This window comes from Saccopteryx bilineata, chromosome 1, assembly GCF_036850765.1.
Source record: "Saccopteryx bilineata isolate mSacBil1 chromosome 1, mSacBil1_pri_phased_curated, whole genome shotgun sequence".
In the NCBI taxonomy this organism is placed as follows: domain Eukaryota; kingdom Metazoa; phylum Chordata; class Mammalia; order Chiroptera; family Emballonuridae; genus Saccopteryx; species Saccopteryx bilineata.
The window spans coordinates 302,613,613-302,632,233 of NC_089490.1; positions in this window are offsets into that span (position 1 = coordinate 302,613,613).

An 18,621-nucleotide genomic window follows, 5' to 3' on the forward strand; every position below is an offset into this window, starting at 1 on the left:
CCCTTAACATGATGCTCTCCAGGTCCATCTGTGCTCTTGCAAAAGGTAAAATTTACTTCTTTTTTTATGGCCAAGTAGAATTCCATGGTGTTAATGTACCACAGCTTTTTTACCCATTCACCCACTGATGGACACATGGCTGCTTCCAAAACTGGTTATTGTAAGAAACACTACAGTGAAGATAGGGGTGCATATATATATTCTTTCAAATTAATGTTTCAGGTATTTTAAAATATATTCTCCTCAATTGAATCACTAGGTTATAAGGCCGTTCTATTTTTAATTTTTTGAGGTAACTCCCTACTGCTCTCCTCAGTGGATGAGGGTTCCCTTTTCTCCAAACCCTCACCAACACCTGTTGTTTGTTGATTTATTGAGGATAGCTATTCTGACAGGTGTGAGGTGCTATCTCACTGTGGTTTTAATTTGCATTTCTCTGATGATTAGTAATGTTGAGCATCTTTTCATATGTCTATTGACCATCTGTATGCACTCTCTGGAGAAGTATCTATTCAGGTCCTTGGCCCATTTTTTAAATTAAATTGTTAGTTTTCTTTTGGTGTTGAGTTTTATATTGTCTTTATAAATTTTGAATTTAACCCCTTACTATCAGTGGTGAATATGGTTTCCCATTCAGTGGGTTGTCTTTTCATTTTGTTGTTGGTTTTCCTTCTATGCAAAAGTTTTTAGTTTGATGTAGCTCCATTTGTTAATTTTTTCTTTTGTTTACCTTGCCTGAGGAGACATATCAGAAAAAATATTGCCATGAGAAATGCCCAAATTTTACTGCCTATGTTTTCTCCTAGGATTTTTATGGTTTTAAGTCTAACATTTAAGTCTTTAATCTATTTTGAGCATATTCTTGGTACGGTGTAAGAAAATGACCTAGCTTCATTTTTTTATGTTATCTGTCCAATATTCCCAACACCATTTACTAAACAGATTATTTTTACTCCATTGTAAGTTTTTGCCTCCTTTGTCAAATATTAATTGACTCTAAAGGCATAGGTTAGTTTCTGGGTTCTCTACTCTGTTCCACTGATCTATATGTCTGTTTTTATGCCAATACCATACTATTTTGGTTACTGTGGCCTTGTAGTATAGTCTGATGCCAGGTAGCATGATTCTTCCAACTTTGTTCTTTTTTATCAAGCTAGCTGTTGCTCTTCAGGGTGTATTATGGTTCCATATAAATTTTTGGAATATTTGTTCTAGTTCTGCAAAATACACCATTGGTATCTTGATAAGAATTGCATTAAATCTATAGATAGCTTTCGGTAGTATATAATACCAATGATGTTAATTCTCCCTATTTATGAGCACAATATATGCTTTCACTTATTTGTATCTTCTTCAATTTCATCCTTTAGTATTTTAGAATTTTTCAAGTATCAGTCTTTTACTTCCTTGGTTAAATTTAGTCCTAGGTATTTTATTCTTTTTGAAGCAATTATGAATGTTATTGTTTTCTTAGTTTCGCTTTCTGATAGTTCATTAGTGGTGTGTAAAAATGCAACTGATTTCTGGATACTTATTTTATATCCTGCTATTTACTGAATTTTATCAGTTCTAGACATTTTGCTGTAATCTTTAGGGTTCTCAATATATAGTATTCTGTCGTCTGTAAATAATGACAATTTTACAGCTTCCTTTTCAATTTAGATGCCTTTTATTTATTTCTCCCTCTGGTCTTATTGTTGTGACTAGGACTTTCAGTGCTTTGTCAAATAAGGGTGGTGATAGCAGACATCCCTGTCTTGCTCCTGATCTTAAGGGAAATGCTTGAGTATGATGCTCGCTGTGGGTTTGTCATATATGGCCTTTATTCAGTGATGGGATTCAGCCAGTTTGCACCGGTTCTTCAGAACAAATGCCTAATTTTTTGTTGATTTCAGTGAACCAGTTGTTAAAATGACACTTGTAATCAGGGTTCTGTCTAAGGTAGGCACCTGGGCAGCCACCCAGTGTAGAAATCACAAATTTACATTCCTTACTTTTTTTGACATTCATATGTGCAACAGCGTATTCTAAGCACCCATAGTAATGTTCATTCCATTTATAGGTGAAAAAAATTGCAAGTGAGGACACCAATCAAAAAGCAATATGGACGGAAATGGCGCCGTGAGAAGCGCGTCCGACAGCTCTCCCCTAAATCACAACAAATTTATCAACTAGAAACAGAAAAATTTATCCTCGGAGCATTCCGGAGTTCCACACAAACTGAAAGCAAAAGGACTGTTATCACTTGAATCTGAGAGACGAGGGTGTGGAGGAAGCTACCACAGCGACGCTCATTCAAGCCGCCAGGGAGTGCGCCTGCGTGCTATCAATAAGACTACCCTCAGATGCCGATAAGAAAGAGGAAATAGAATATTATGGATACAAAAGAAAGAGAGGTAACACAAATAGATGTGGAAAAATCTATGGAGAAAAGACTTAACATGTTGGAAGCCTTGGAGCTAAATGACAGAGAATTTAAAATAGAAATCTTAAAAATACTCAGAGAGATACAAGAAAACACAGAAAGGCAATATAGGGAGATCAGAAAACAACTCAATGAACACAAAGAATATATTACCAAGGAAATTGAAACTATAAAAACAAATCAAACAGAAATGAAAAACTCAATTCACGAGCTGAAAAACGAGGTAACAAGCTTAGCTAACAGAACAGCCCAGATTGAAGATAGGATTAGTGAAATAGAAGACAAACAACTTGAGGCAAAACAGAGAGAAGAAGAAAGAGACTCAAAAATAATAAAAAATGAGAAAGCTCTACAGGAATTGTCTGACTCCATCAGAAAGAATAACATAAGAATAATAGGTATATCAGAGGGAGAAGAGAAAGAAAATGGAATGGAGAATATACTCAAACAAATAATAGACGAGAACTTCCCAAGCCTGTGGAAGGAACTAAAGCCTCAAATTCAAGAAGCAAACAGAACACCAAGTTTTCTTAACCCCAACAAACCCACTCCAAGGCACATCATAATAAAGATGACACAAACCAATGACAAAGAAAAAATTCTCAAGGCAGCCAGGGAAAAGAAGAGTACAACATATAAAGGAAGGCCTATTAGATTATCATCAGATTTCTCAGCAGAAACTCTACAAGCTAGAAGAGAGTGGACCCCAATATTTAAAGCCCTGAAAGAGAGGAACTTTCAGCCAAGAATACTATACCCATCAAAGCTATCCTTCAAGTATGAAGGAGATATAAAAACATTCACAAATACAGAAAAGATGAGAGAATTTATCAACAGAAAGCCCCCACTCCAGGAAATACTAAGGGGGGTTTTCCAACCAGATTCAAAGAACAAAAGAAAACAACACCACAAGTAACAGCTCCACCAAGAACACAATAAAACCAAACTTAAACTGTGACAACAAAGGAAAAAAAGGGGGGAGAGGATGGAGATTAACAGTAGCAAAGGATGATGAAGTGCAGAAATACTTATAAGATAGGGTACTACAATGAATATGGTAGGTACCCTTTTCATTACTTAATGGTAACCACCCTTAAAAAAACCACCACAAAAACACTTGACTTAAAAAAGGTAGCAACAGAGGAAAGAAGTATGGAACACAAACAAACAAAAACAAATGATAGAAAAACAAAAGAGAAGAATCAAACTAGATACAAAACTAACAGAAAGCAATTTATGAAATGGCAGTAGGGAACCCACAAGTATCAATAATTACACTAAATGTAAATGGATTAAACTTACCAATAAAAAGACACAGAGTAGCAGAATGGATTAAAAAAGAAAATCCAACTATATGCTGCCTACAAGAAACACATCTAAGCAACAAGGGTAAAAACAAATTCAAAGTGAAAGGCTGGAAAACAATACTCCAAGCAAACAACACCCAAAAAAAAGCAGGTGTAGCAATACTCATATCTAATAATGCTGACTACAAGACAGAAAAAGTACTCAGAGACAAAAATGGTCATTTCATAATGATTAAGGGGAAGTTGAATCAAGAAGACATAACAATCCTTAATATATATGCACCAAACCAAGGAGCACCAAAATATATAAGACAGCTACTTATTGACCTTAAAACAAAAACTAACAAAAATACAATCATACTTGGAGACCTCAATACACCGCTGACAGCTCTAGATCGGTCATCCAAACAGAGAATCAATAAAGATATAGTGGCCTTAAACGAAATACTAGAACACCTGGATATGATAGACATCTACAGGACACTTCATCCCAAAGCGACAGAGTATACATTTTTCTCTAGTGTACATGGAACATTCTCAAGAATTGACCATATGTTGGGCCACAAAGACAATATCAGCAAATTTAGAAAAATTGAAATTGTACCAAGCATATTTTCTGATCATAAAGCCTTGAAACTAGAATTCAACTGCAAAAAAGAGGGGGAAAAACCCACAAAAATGTCGAAACTAAACAACATACTTCTAAAAAATGAATGGGTCAAAGAAGAAATAAGTGCAGAAATCAAAAGATATATACAGACAAATGAAAATGAAAATACGACATATCAGAATCTCTGGGATGCAGCAAAAGCAGTAATAAGAGGAAAGTTCATATCACTTCAGGCCTATATGAACAAACAAGAGAGAGCCGAAGTAAACCACTTAACTTCACACCTTAAGGAACTAGAAAAAGAAGAACAAAGACAACCCAAAACCAGCCGAAGAAAGGAGATAATAAAAATCAGAGCAGAAATAAATGAAATAGAGAACAGAAAAACTATAGAAAAAATCAATAAAACAAGGAGCTGGTTCTTTGAAAAGATCAACAAAATTGACAAACCCTTGGCAAGACTCACCAAGGAAAAAAGACACAGGACTCAAATAAATAAAATCCAAAATGAAAGAGGAGAGATCACCACAGACATCATAGAAATACAAAGAATTATTGTAGAATACTATGAAAAATTATATGCCACCAAATACAACAATCTAGAAGAAATGGATAAATTCCTAGAACAATACAACCTTCCTAGACTGAGTCATGAAGAAGCAGAAAGCCTAAACAGACCAATCAGCAGGGAGGAAATAGAAAAAACTATTAAAAACCTCCCCAAAAATAAAAGTCCAGGCCCAGACGGTTATACTAGTGAATTCTATCAAACATTCAAAGAAGATTTGGTTCCTATTCTACTCAAAGTCTTCCAAAAAATTGAAGAAGAAGCAATACTCCCAAACACATTTTATGAAGCCAACATAACCCTCATACCAAAACCTGGCAAGGATGGCACGAAGAAAGAAAACTACAGACCAATATCTCTAATGAATACAGATGCTAAAATACTAAACAAAATACTGGCAAACCGAATACAACAACATATTAAAAAAATAATACATCATGATCAAGTGGGATTCATCCCAGAATCTCAAGGATGGTTCAACATACGCAAAACGGTTAACGTAATACACCATATCAACAAAACAAAGAACAAAAACCACATGATCTTATCAATAGATGCAGAAAAGGCTTTTGATAAAATACAACACAATTTTATGTTTAAGACTCTCAACAAAATGGGTATAGAAGGAAAATATCTCAACATGATAAAGGCCATATATGATAAACCATCAGCCAACATCCTATTAAACGGCATAAAACTGAGGACTTTCTATCTTAAATCAGGAACAAGACAGGGTTGTCCACTCTCTCCACTCTTATTCAACGTGGTGCTAGAAGTTCTGGCCAGAGCAATCAGACAAGACAAAGAAATAAAAGGCATCCATATCGGAAAAGAAGAAGTAAAGCTATCACTTTTTGCTGATGATATGATCCTATACATCGAAAACCCGAAGGACTCCACAAAAAGATTATTAGAAACAATAAACCAATACAGTAAGGTCGCAGGATACAAAATTAACATACAAAAGTCCATAGCCTTTCTATATGCCAACAATGAAATATTAGAAAACGAACTCAAAAAAATAATCCCCTTCACGATTGCAACAAAAAAAATAAAATACCTAGGAATAAACATAACAAAGAACATAAAGGACCTATATAATGAAAATTACAAAGCATTGTTAAGGGAAATCGAAAAAGATACAATGAGATGGAAAAATATTCCTTGTTCCTGGATAGGAAGAATAAATATAATCAAAATGGCCATATTACCCAAAGCAATATACAAATTTAATGCAATTCCCATCAAAATCCCTATGAGATTTTTTAAAGAAATGGAACAAAAAATCATCAGATTTATATGGAACTATAAAAAACCCCGAATAGCCAAAACAATCCTAAGGAAAAAGAATGAAGCTGGGGGCATTACAATACCTGACTTTAAACTATATTATAGGGCCACGATAATCAAAACAGCATGGTATTGGCAAAAAAATAGACACTCAGACCAATGGAACAGAATAGAAAGCCCAGAAATAAAACCACATATATATGGTCAAATAATCTTTGATAAAGGGGCCAACAACACACAATGGAGAAAAGAAAGCCTCTTCAACAAATGGTGTTGGGAAAACTGGAAAGCCACATGCAAAAGAATGAAACTCTTCTACAGCCTGTCCCCGTGTACTAAAATTAATTCAAAATGGATCAAAGACCTAAATATAAGACCTGAAACAATAAAGTACATAGAAGAAGACATAGGTACTAAAATCATGGACCTGGGTTTTAAAGAACATTTTATGAACTTGACTCCAATGGCAAGAGAAGTGAAGGCAAAGATAAATGAATGGGACTACATCAGAATTAAAAGTTTTTGCTCAGCAAGAGAAACTGATATCAAAATAAACAGACAGCCAACTATATGGGAACTGATATTTTCAAACGACAGCTCAGATAAGGGCCTAATATCCAAAATTTACAAAGAACTCATAAAACTCAACAACAAACAAACAAGCAATCCAATAAAAAAATGGGAAGAGGACATGAACAGACACTTCTCCCAGGAAGAGATACAAATGGCCAACAGATATATGAAAAGATGCTCAGCTTCATTAGTTATTAGAGAAATGCAAATCAAAACTACAATGAGATACCACCTCACTCCTGTTAGATTAGCTATTATCAACAAGACGGGTAATAGCAAATGTTGGAGAGGCTGTGGAGAAAAAGGAACCCTCATTCACTGTTGGTGGGACTGTAAAGTAGTACAACCATTATGGAGGAAAGTATGGTGGTTCCTCAAAAAACTGCAAATAGAACTACCTTATGACCCAGCAATCCCTCTACTGGGTATATACCCCAAAACCTCAGAAACATTGATACGTGAAGACACATGTAGCCCCATGTTCATTGCAGCACTGTTCACAGTGGCCAAGACATGGAAACAACCAAAAAGCCCTTCAATAGAAGACTGGATAAAGAAGATGTGGCACATATACACTATGGAATACTATTCAGCCATAAGAAATGATGACATCAGATCATTTACAGCAAAATGGTGGGATCTTGATAACATTATAAGGAGTGAAATAAGCAAATCAGAAAAAAACAAGAAATACATGATTCCATACATTGGTGGAACATAAAAATGAGACTAAGAGACATGGACAAGAGTGTGGTGGTTACCAAGGGTGGGGGGGGAGGGAGGACATGGGAGGGAGGGAGGGAGAGAGTTAGGGGGAGGGGGAGGGGCACAGAGAACTAGATAGAGGGTGACGGAGGACAATCTGACTTTGGGCGAGGGGTGTGCAACATAATTTGATGACAAAATAACCTAGACATGTTTTCTTTGAATATATGTACCCTGATTTATTAATGTCATCCCATTACCATTAATAAAAATTTATTAAAAAAAAAAAAAGCAATATGGAAATATCTTAAATAATAGTTTTAAGGTTTTTTTGTCAGGTACTATTTAATATTTTTCCAATAATATTTTAACACTTTCTTATAATCTTGTTTTGTGTACCTCTTTGATTATTCTTATTTAAGTACTAAATGAAAGAAATAATAAATTATCTTTCTGTATATTGTTTGTTTTTTAAAAAAATCAGTCATTAGGGCAGAGAGCCATTGTTAAATTATTTGAATCCCATCACTGCCTTTATTATTTTGAGGTATGTGCTTTCTATTTCTACATTGCTGAGATTTTTTTATCATGAATGGGTGTTGGATATTATCAAATGATCTTCTGCATCTATTGATATGAACATGTGATTTTCATCCTTCATTTCGTTTATGTAGTGTATCACATTTACTGATTTGTGGATGTTGTACCAACTTTGAATCCCGGGATTAAATCTTACTCGATTGTAGTGTGTAATCTTTTTAATATATGGCTCACAAAAAATAGGGGATATTTCAAAATGAATATGAAGCTATACAATATCCCCTAATTTTTGTGAGCAATATATATTGCTGGACCCAATTTTCTAATATTTTGTTGAGATTTATCATCTATGTGCATCAGAAATATTGGCTTATGATTTCCTTTCTTTGAAGTGTCTTTTTCTAGTTTTGGTTTTTTGAGACCAGCTGTTTTATGGAATTTCCCTGATTTTTGCTTGGGGTGAGGTGGCTGAAGAAGAAAAAGGACTGTCATATCACAATATGTCATCTATCTATGCATACATTAAGCTGCGCCTATTTTTATTTATTGATTCGATCAATGCTAATTGAAAATTAGTGTAATAATAGCTAATATTTGTTGAATACTTAACTGTGTGCCTTACTTCTGGCTAATACCTCACACATATTAGCTCAGTCAATCATCACAAACTTGTGAAAATTAGGTTATATAACTAGCCCAAGAAGACAAAATCTGAATGCCATATGAAACTAATTGGCCCTATTTCTTAAACATTGCATTCTACTACCTCCCATAAAATCAGAAGCAAATTTTGAGCTAGACATTCTGTCAGTAAATAATTAATTAAAAAGTTTATATTTGCTCTAGGCTCTTGTCCTTCCAAAACATCTGAGGTTGAGGACAGCGAAGTTAAGAATACATGGTTGGGGTTGGGGTAGAAAGGCACTGGTGTGGTGCACTCTGGGTAAAGAACAAATCCAGGACTGGGCTCACTGGTGGAAAGGCAAATCGACTCATTCAGGCCTGTCTCCCATTGGTTCTGAAGCATGTGGGCAAGTATGCAAGAAGCTGGCCTTCAGCCCCTGCAGCTGGACAAGTTAAGGGCAGCAGAAGCAATAGATGGGATTGACATTGGAAGGAAGCAGAGAGGGGGTACTAGAGTGTTTGTTAGAAAAGGTTACCTGAGATGCCATGAGAGCCACTGAAGGTTTTTAAGTAGGGCAGAGTCACAATGGAAAACATTGTATAGCAACTACATATGTATGCAAAATGGAATGAGCAAGGAGAGATGGTTATTAAAGAAGCAGTTCAAATGGTCATGAAGCCACTCCTATAAACTTTAAAGGCCTCATGGCAATGGAAATAATGGAGATGACATTTAAAATTATCAAAACAGCCTTGCAAAAGAAAGAGAACCCTGGCTTCCACCACCTTCTAAGGGATGCTCTCTGAACTGCTTCTCTGCCTGCTTCCTTCTTCATTCCTTCCATCCTCCTGCAGGCGAATTCTCTGTTGACAGTGACCACGGTGGGGGCAGGAGGCCAAGGATAATTTCTTTTCTCTGCGAACTGCTTTGCAGTTGCCCAGTGCCAGTAATACGCATGCAGCCCTGTGTAGAGAGGAGTTTGCATTGAATCTGTTAGAAAGGAGACTCCAAAAACCTCTGTAGGAAATGACAGCTCTTGACAAGATGAAAGAAGGTGTCTTGCTCAGATCTTCACTTAAAACAAGCTGGAGTTCCATTAGTATTCATTGAGGAAGTGCAGCATAGAACAAGTACAAGCCCATGAATACAATTAAGACCAGTATTGACTCTAGGCACAGATGGAGGATGGGAGGGGGCTGCTAGGAGTTGGCCAGGCTCTGACAGCCTTGATACTTCAGGGCCAGAAGTGACCTATTCGAGGCATTGCTAATATAGTGTAATCTGGCTGGTATGAACTACCGCCCCACCACTATGCCTTTAAACCAGTCCTCACCACATTCCAAATTCCAGGACTGAAGCCAGCCACAGACACCCCCTTTGTTCTTTCTAACAGTTGTCCCAGAGGGACCCTGTCCTGGTGCTGCCTCCACTGGCCCCATTATGTGCTACAATTCTTACCCTGACTTTTGAACATTGGTGTTTATTCTCACTAGTTCTGATGCCTGCCTCTTCTGAAGCCTTGCGTTTATGCTTCCCACTCCCCATCCTGCCAGTTCATTCGACTCTCAACCCTGAAATACCCAGGCTGGTCTTCCCATTGAGCTCCAACCCCAGCTTCCGATCCAGTCTGCTTTTTTAACCTTATGCTGGAGCTTTATACTAGTGGGATATAGAGTAGGGATGTCATCCCCAAGTTGTCCTTTGCAATGTCCATCAGGCTAGACCTCTCACAGTCCTCATTTCTCTGTCTCAGCTTCATGTATCTAATGTCCACCTGGGAGTGACTGGGAAGGGGAAAGGAGGAGAGTCCCCTAGAACAGTGTTTTACAACCACTGAACCACAGGTCCACAAACTGGTGCCAGTCCTTCAGAAAGTTCATGTCGGTCCACAAAAGAGTGAAGCACTCTGATGTTGTATGAAAATTATAGAGCCAATGATTTTAGTCAAATTCGCTTATGCTCAGGGTGATTGCTACTTATCATCCTGTATCATCAATAAAAATGCTACTGAGATTGTCTTTGATAGCTTTAGAACTTGTAGGCTTATTCTAACAACCTTTGACACCATACAGAGCATTTACAAATCATCAACAATAGACAAAAAGCGTTCAAACTTACGTAGTATTCAATGTATCTATTGTACATGTGGTGTTTGGAAATCAAGCGCCAGCACGGTGAGATAAAACTTTATCGTTGTGCATTTCCATTTCCAGCTGAAGAGGCTATGTGCAGTTTCTAACTCCCACCCCCTCTCTGTAGTTCATTTTTTCTACATTTGCACAAATAGTGTTTGGACAAACTTAAGTAGTGTTCAGTGCATCGTACATGTTGTGTTTGGAAACCAAGTACCAGCTTGCACCATAACGGTGCGCAGTGTGATAAAACTGTATCTGTTGTGTGTTTCCGTTTCCAGTCCCCTTCCTCTCTCAGTGGTCCCTTTTTTTCCACACTTACTCAGACAGTCGTGCATGTTCTCACTGGTTCAGAATGCATCTACATTGTTTGCAAATAAATTATTATGTGCTCTAGTGTCATTGTGCTGTAAATTTTAAATCCTACAAAATGGAAAGAAAAAACAACAAAACATTTTAATTCTCTTCAAAGGTGAAAACAGTAATCAAAAGAAGTGATGACACAGAGAGTAAACCAAGTATTAGTGTTTCAAGTTTATAAAAAAGAAAAAAAAACAGTGAAAAAAATGTGTAGATAATTCAGAAGGCGAAACAGAAACCAAAGAAAGAAAGAGAAAAACTTTGTTAGGCAGTAGGATAAGGAGTATTTAAAACTTGGTTTCACTGTAGCACCTGGTAGTGAATATTGGTCAAGGCCCTCATGTGTAGTATGTTCTAAAACTCTGTCAAATGATGAAGTGAAACCTTCCAAATACATTCGTTATTTGCATTTGAAGCATAGTGATCTTATTGAGAAGCCACTGGGTTTATTTGAAAGATTACACAATGAAAAGTCATAAATTTCAAATGAAGAAAATGATGTCTAGTGACAAATCTCTGCTTTGAGCATCTTATTTATCTGCCCTTCAAATATCAAAAATAATTTTTAAAAAACTGTTTACTATTAGTGAAGAATTAGTAAAGCCTTGCATTTTAGATGTCACTCAGAAAATTTTAGGTCCTCAAGCCGCACAAAGACTTGAGACTCTACCATTTTTGGACAGTACTGTTTGGAAAAGAATTGTTGACACGGCCAATGATATTGAAGAGCAAATTGTAGAAAGAGTAAAAATAATCTAAATGTTTTGCCATTCAACTTGATGAATCAACTGACTTGGGTAACCACGCTATTCTACTTTGCTTTGTGAGGTATATTGAAGATAAAGACTTTAGGGAAAAACTACTCTGTTGTCTTGATCGACCTGAGTAGACCACCAGTTCAGAGATGTTTAATGCTCTTAATGTTTGAAGGGCTCAGACTGGGGAAAGTGTATCAAAGGGTATATGGATTGTGCTGGGAGCATAATTGGATCACTCAGGGGTACTTGCAAAAATAAAGAATGCTGCACATCCAGAGATGTTGTCCACATACTGTATGATTCACTGGCCACATTTACTTGCAAAGAAACTATCCCCTGAATTAAACACAGTGATGAATGATGCAGTGAAGATAGTAATATTCACAGTCGAGGTTTGAACTCCAGACTGTTCACGACACTATGTGAAAGCATGGACTCACAACACCAACACCTCCTCTTCTACGTGGAAGTGAGGTGGCTCACCAGAGAAAGGGTTCTTTCACACCTTATCGACCTGAGAAAGGAAGTGAAACAGTTTCTGCAAGAGCAAAGCTTGCATTGGTAGAGCTCTTGTTGGATGAAGAATGGATGGCTAAACTTATATCTATAGTGGATATATATTTAGCTTCTTCAACAAACTAAATATTTCTCTTCAGGTGTTTAACACAAACATTTTTTACATTAGAAAATAAGACAGGTATATTCAAAAAGAAATGTGTTTTTTAGGAACACTGCATATAAGAAGAAGATATAGAAATGTTTTTACTTTTCCAAGACTTTTTGATTGCTGCAGACATCAATTGTAAATTCATATTTAACATAATAAGTCAACATTTAAGAGCGTTAGTTCAAAACTTTGACTATTACTACTCTGAAAATGGAGATCCCAAAAAAGGTTACCTCTGGATCAATAACCTGTTCATGGAAGATATCAACTCCTACCCACTTAATCATTGTGAAAAAGAAAAACTGATAGAGCTATCTTTTGATGTCACTCTGCTGTCTAAACATAAACCGCAATCATTGTCATAATTTTGGATATCACTAGAAGAAGAATATCCATCTCCCAGTTACAAAGCTATTGAGTTTTTAATCGTATTTTCTACTACCTATGTGTGTGAGAAGACTTTCTCAGCCCTATCTCTAATAGAAACCAGACAGAGAAACCGAATGGATGTCAGTGCAGCACTTCATGTCTCAGAAACAGAACTGCTGCCTGGGTTATCAAGTGTTCTTGCAAAGAAGCAACAGATTTCGCACTAGCTTTACTTGAATTAAATATTGCTCTCTAGAAATTTCAGTTGTATTCTATTAAAAATGCATTTTTTACAGTTCACCTGGTTATTTTAGAGAATTTTATTTTGTAGTATTATAATTAAAAGATAATAGCACAAAAAATGAACAGTGTTTTTTTTTTACTGCTGCCTTAGCAAGCCCTGAAATAATTCTCCTATTTTCACCAGCTCCCAAGTATAAAGAGTTTGAAAACCAGTGCCCTAGAAAGTGCAATTATTCCAGGAAACAGAATTGTAAATTCCCACTAGCCTGTTCTTGGCACTCTTTTGTGGTTTCTACAGTGTTAGGGTAGAGGTCTGATATGTTCTCAGCACTCACGTGTAGGGCCATGTTAGCCCTTAGTTGTGTTTGCAGCTACAGCCTTAGGCTCCAGAAGGTCCCCTGTTCGGGAAAGCACCTCTGTCTGGCCTGCTATCCGTATGTTTCCCTTATCCTAGACCTGCCTGAGCAGCTGTCACCAATGAGCCACAGACAAGATTTCGCTCCAGAGAACCCGAATTGAGCAGGGCATCTCTGAGTGCAGTGCCCACTACCACAATGGCCCGTGCTCTGGAGCATTCAGGGTGTGAGAGCGAGCACTCTGGCCCCTCAGCAAGGAGCGTGGCCCATGCCAGGTGGACCTCGTTAGCTAACCTCCAAAATGCAAAAATACCTTTCACAGACACACCTTGTATAGCTTTTCAGGTTCATTTTATGAAAAAGACAAAAATTACTCAGTAATGTACAGGGACTCCAGAAGATGCGATTCCACCTGAACCCCAGCTTTACTCTCCTGTTCTTGATTTGACCCCCACCCCACACTACAGAACACCCCTCTCCTCACCTTTGCCCTCTGAATCTGAACATCACTGGTTTGACTTGACATGGTGTTGCTTTTCAGATGACATGAACGTGGCTCTTGGTCTTACTGAGGCCAGAGAGAGGCCAACGCCCTTCATGATGGCATTGCAAAGACTCTCTTATAGTTAAGGCCTGAGAACCGAGCCCTGGAAGTGCTGGGCTTGGGATTCTGGAGCTACGGACAGCTATTGTCTACACATAGTTGCACGCACTGGACTCTTGCTGCTGCCTGGAGTCCCTGCGTGGAAAGGATGATGACAGCCAGTTTGGAAGCTCTTCCCCCTGTTATCATTTGGTTAACAATGCCCTCAGGTCCTCACAAAATAATTCAGATCTAATGAGGTGCATCCCTTAACTAAGCTACATTTAACAATGTCACTTCTATACCCCACCACCTTCCAGAGGTTGCTACCAGAAGGCATATCTAGAAAACTTGGGAGATGGTTACCTTGGTGATAGAGGTGGAAACCCTGGTGATATCAACCAGAGGGGCCTCAGGATCTGATTCACATCTCACTGCCACTGTGACACTTTCCTGAACAACTCACAGTGACCAGATCTTTACCTTGAATGATGTAAGTACTTTCTGAATGGTGCATTTGGCCCTGAGTTTTAACAACCATAGAAAATACTTCTGTAGTGCTTAGCATGGGCTAAGAATTATACTGTACACTTTACTGATATTGGAAACCCACTTGCCCCCAAAACAACACTTTGAAGCAGGTTCTATTGCTGTCATCTCTATATTTCAGGTGAAGAAACGGACAGACAGGTGAAGTTATTTTCTGCACTAGCACAGACTGGGGCCTGGATTTGAGGCCTAGAAATCTGGCTTTACAACTCACATCTTACAAGCCCCAAACTTCTCTCTAGGACAACATGCTTTTGTCTGCTCATTATGTGTTGTTGTTGACTCATTTTGGATTATTTTTTTTTTTTTGTATTTTTCTGAAGCTGGAAACGGGGAGAGACAGTCAGACAGACTCCCGCATGCGCCCGACCGGGATCCACCCGGCACGCCCACCAGGGGCGACGCTCTGCCCACCAGGGGGCGATGCTCTGCCCCTCTGGGGCATCGCTTTGCCACGACCAGAGCCACTCTAGCACCTGGGGCAGAGACCAAGGAGCCATCCCCAGCGCCCGGGCCATCTTTGCTCCAATGGAGCCTTGGCTGCCAGAGGGGAAGAGAGAGACAGAGAGGAAGGAGAGGGTGGGGGGGTGGAGAAGCAAATGGGCGCTTCTCCTATGTGCCCTGGCTGGGAATCGAACCCGGGACTTCTGAACGCCAGGCCGACGCTCTACCGCTGAGCCAACCTGCCAGGGCCATTTTGAGTTATTTTTGGTGCTCATTCTTCATCTTTAAATTAGATTATAAGGTACTTGAAGGCCAAGACTGTGTTTGATCCATCTTTGCATTGCTCCTAGTGTCTTATGTATATAATCACTTAATAAATTACATTGATTAACATTGTGGAGAGCAAAAATAATAATAATAATAATAATAATAATCTAACCAATTTCAGTCTTTACTGTAACTTATTTGCCTCCTAAGAATCCCTCCAAGAGTATACTTTACTCCCCCAGAAGAAGTTATTTTAAAAACTAAATAACCAAGTACTTAAAAAGAATTCATCCCTCCTGATGAACTGATGCTCATACTATTCTCCTTTTTATTTCTGCTGCCAAGAAACTCAAGGCTGTGTTTTTATGTTTCTCATAGAAGATTTGTAATACTAAGTCTAAATATTCTGGTACAGTTATACTCCCCTTGATATTTGACCTTTAAATATGTTATTATTGTATTAATAGTTTTATGATTTTTTTTTTACCCGTGTATTTTATTGTGAGCTACCTTAGTTCCTTTTCGGAAGGCTGATAGTAGCCTACCATAGGCATGCCTGTTTCCTTATCTGTAAAATGGTGATTATAATAGTCCCTACCTCACAGGGTTATTGTGAGGATCAAATGAGTTGAAGCATGAAAAACGCTTTAGACAGAGCCTGGCAGTTAATAAAAAAGCTGACATGGTGAGGAAAATGAGGAGAAGGAAGAAGGACAATAGGGACACGTGGGTGTTGGAAACAAGTTCTAGCTCTGGCCTCTGACTGTCTCCTGAGCTCCAGGTTTGATATCCAACCATATCCACATGTCCTTTACTTCTATAGCTAATGGATACCTCAGATATGTCCAAACCTGAACTCCTTAAGTTTCCACCCCAAATCTTTTTCTGCCTGTAATCTTTCTCATTTCAGATAATAGCAACTTCCATTTTTCAGGTTACTCAGGCCAAAAACCTGTAAAATTATCTTTGAGTCCCCTTTTCTCAGACCCACCTGCAATATATCAGGATGACCTTCCGCCCTGTCCGCAAAGCAGACCCAGAAGCCCGTCACTTCCCACCCCTTCACTGCTGCCTCCCCCTCCCCCCGACTCTGAAGCTCCTGGGACCCTGGAACAGCTTCCAACGGGCTCAGGCTGCCATGCCCCCGCCCTGCCCCGGGACGCCCTGCAGCCTGCTTGCAGCAAGTGACCCTGCAAACACCCTCAGCGTCTCATCCCACTCGCACAGAAGCCAAAGCCTTCACTACAACTTCGTGTATGAAACTTTGTTTTCAACGAGGCATTGTCATATCTTACTATTTATATATAATGCATTGATTGATCACCATTCATGTATGTTTTCATGTGAAGAAAATCTCTTTTTCTCCCTTTCCTTCTCTGCTTTTCTAGTTTTATATTTTAAGAGTATTATTTTTTTCAGATTGTATGCAATTCGGATATGTGTGTACGTAATGAGTTCCCAAACAGGATTAGAAGGTAACCTTCAGAAACTCTCATTTCCTTTTCCCTCATAGAACTCAAAATATCTTTGTGGACTGAATTCATCAATAAATGAGCGCACACAAATTTTTTTTTAAGGACATGTTCTGAATTAGGGGCTTGAGTGAATACCTATTCCCTGTCTACCTACCTACACAGGTACTAATTGACTAAGTTCTTTAAAGACGATCAAAACAAGTAGAACTAGAGCTTCCTTTCATCCCCAGCAAGCACCTAGGAGCCCAGGTGAAGCGACAGGCCTCTCGGGCTAACCTAAACGGGCTGCAGAGAAACAGGAAAATACAAGAGCTGAACTCCAGAGGGCCTCTGGCTCGCAGGGAGACCAGAGGAGCCAGAAGTAGTGAGCCAGCTTCCTGGAATCGCGCTCTGGAGTTAAATCCACAACACTCACGACCAGGTTGTAAATTTCAAGCCTTAGTTCATTAACTCCAGAAGTTCAAAATGATACCCCCTGCTCGCCCAGTCAATGCGCTGAGAGTTTCCCTGGCGAGTGATGATCCATCAACAATTGAATTCCAATATCTTTTGCTTCATTAATAGAATCACATGGTTTCCCTCCCATGGGGCTGGGTAAGACTCTTGCCTCCACGCCTGCTTGGCTGGGCTGCATCTGTGCCAAGCTGCATTTTGGACCTCAGCTATAGGTAGACCCCCACCCAGCCTTTTCCTCATCTCTGCTAGCCCAGGATCTCCAGTATGACTGAAGTTAGCATCTAAATATCTCCCTAGGGGCTGGTTCAGCTCTAATGAGACAATGTCAGTGCTGATTCGAGGCAGTACAAGGTTGAGGAAACTCTATGCAGCTTTGGGACTTTAAATTATCTCCTAAAACGTATACCTGTGACCTAGATCACTTTCAACTTAATTTTTTACAGTCTAAGATACAAGTCACTTTTTAGTTATTGGGCCCCTTGGAAGTCACTTCTACACATGTTGGCTAAAGCAGTTGTCATCCCCCAGAATGGAGCTGGGGCACATCATGCCAACGAATGACAACAAGATCCACAGCCAAGAAGGGGTTTGTTAGGCTGAGGGTGATACACAGCAGATGAAGGTGTGATGGGTGAGAGGTGTGAGTGCAATCCATGTTCAGGCGGATGGTGGTCATTGTCAAAACAGGACACCAAAAGCTAACGCTGTCTAAGGACAAGCTTGCACTTGGAAATAAGGCAACACCGAAGCTAGGAGACTGTCCAAAGAAGGCAGTGGATTTTAGCTCTTTGCTGTAAAAATCACTTTCAGTGTGGGAGGTTAGCCTGGCTTATAGGCACCCGGTGGGACCTGGCTTATGGGCATAGAGTCAAGAGACTGCCCGCTCCCTTACCCAAACCTCCTTCCTCTAACAGCTGGCAGCCTGTTGAAACAATAAGGATCTGCAACACAAGCAGGGGGGCACCGCAGCCTCTGTGAAATTCAAATGATGTTATTTTTCCTTAGCAACCCTTCCCTACAGGGAAGTCATTTCCCCCCCAGAGCCCGAAGTGTCTTGCCTTCTCAACCACCAGAACGACATAGAGTGTGGACCCCATAAGCCTCCACTGCCCATAAGCAGTAGTAACATTTTCTGCCTCTTGTTAATAAATTGTTCCTTTCTTTGTGTGGCAGAGAAAAGAGGAAAACAAAATTGGGGGGAATTATTTCCCCAGTATTGTTTCTCTAACAATAGCAATCCCTGCTCCCAAGAACTCTATTTTGCTTAATATGTTCTTCCTGCAAAGTAGTTTAATGTAACAGTGTAATAACCCAAAAAA